This window comes from Mirounga angustirostris, unplaced genomic scaffold (genome assembly GCF_029215605.1).
Source record: "Mirounga angustirostris isolate CCGP_5_RB_7025 unplaced genomic scaffold, mMirAng1.0.hap1 SCAF_2, whole genome shotgun sequence".
NCBI lineage: Eukaryota > Metazoa > Chordata > Mammalia > Carnivora > Phocidae > Mirounga > Mirounga angustirostris.
In genome coordinates, this window is record NW_026991710.1 from 80,414,499 (window position 1) to 80,416,281 (window position 1,783).

General features: G+C 41.8%; 1 pseudogene; it reads right to left on the reverse strand.

The window, feature by feature from the left end:
- Positions 1–232: 232 nt before the first annotated feature.
- On the reverse strand, positions 233–1,031 carry LOC123847579 (small ribosomal subunit protein eS4-like; annotated as a pseudogene).
- Between the last annotated feature and the right edge of the window lie 752 nt (positions 1,032–1,783).

Sequence of the window (1,783 nt, forward strand, 5' to 3'; positions counted from 1 at the left end):
CAAATATCTGAGTCCTGTGGTCTAGCCAAGTTGACACATTAACTATCACACAGGGAAAAAAGAACCACTGTCATTGTTCTGGATCTATGTGTAGAGTAAGAGCTCATCTCTTTGGATTTAATGTCATTCACTTTGGTCTCATGTCATTCAGTGATGCATATACTTTTTTATTCATGCCGTATTATCTTTAGTTAAGTATAAAGACCTCCAATCATGTCACCTAGAGACCATTTTACCCACTGCTCTGTTTGGCCAGCAGTCTCTTGTCTTTCTCTTCAGCAGTGATAAGGCAGATACCCTTTCCACAGGGAAGAGAAATCCATGGTTAACAAACCACTGCCTTTGCCAATAACAAAAATGCTGGAGAGCCAGATGGCAAAGCATTGGCGTCTTTCACGTGAACTACATCCAAAGAACCAGGATGTCTCTCTCTGTTGGTGATCACACCAATTCTTCCCAGGTTAGTACCTCCAGTTACCATACACAGATTACCAGTATCAAACTTGATGAAATCAGCAATCTTTCCAGTCTCCAAATCAATCTGAATGGTGTCATTCACTTTGATGAGGGGATCAGGATAGCGGATGGTGCGAACATCATGGGTCGCCAGATGAGGGATTTCTTTTGTCCCCACAAAGATCTTTCTCACTTTGCACAACTTATACTTGGCCTCCTCAGGTGTGATCCGATGAACAGCAAAGCAGCCCTTGGTATCATAGATCAGATGGAAATTCTTCCCAGTCTTGTCAATGCTGATGACATCCATCAGACCAGCAGGGTAGGTTACATCAGTTCAGACCGTGCCATCAATCTTAATAAAACACTGCATACAGATCTTCTTTACTTCATCTCCTGTTAGGGCATACTTAAGTCTGTTCCTTAGGAAAATATTGAGAAGGAGACATTCTCTCTGCTTATGGGGACCAGTGGGTGGATGAGGGACAAACACACCAGTGAGTTTATCCAGCATCCAATGCTTTGGAGCTGCTACATGCTTCAGATGCTTCTTGGGACCACGAGCCATGGCTGCGCTAGGCACAAAAAGCCAATGATGCGTATACTTTTTTTTTTTTTTAACCTGGTTTTCATTTTTAGGAGGAAAAGCAGCCTTGAACATCATCAAAATTTGGGCTCTTTTTGCCATAGTCACTAATGTATTTTATAACTACCTCATTAGTATAAAGGTATGTGGGAAAGTTTCTTCCTACACATTCATGGAGGAAGAAAATTTATGCTCATCTGCTCGTACAGACCTGAATCAAGAATCTAGAATCAAGAATCAAGAAAGGCTACTCTCAGGACCAGATCTTAAGGGAGCTAGAGAAGAGACCTAAGATGTGAAGATGTTTTCACCTAAAAGTTTTCAGCTGGTTTTACTTAGGACAGTCTAATCCATTTACTATAGAAAAGAAAGATCAGAGTTCAGCTGTGGCAGACATAACCACAAGCTACTCATTCTGTTTCAGAACATGATGCTGTTTCTCCTGCCAGAGACAGAAATGATACTCATATCTTGGATCCAACTTCTAATCATGTGGCCATGAGCAGGAAAACTAAAGTCAGTCCTTGATGGGGCTGAGGAATGTCTTTGCCCTCGTGGCTTCCTGGTTTCTCAGGAATATCAGCTGGGCAAGGATATGAATCTCCAGCTCCAGCATTAAACACAGCTCCAGCTCCAGAAAATCAAGTGGATAGTGAACTGAGCCAGCCAATAATCATAATCATGATTAATTAAATATCTATTTTGTACAAGGTGCTGTTCTGGGTACCAGGGAGACAGGAT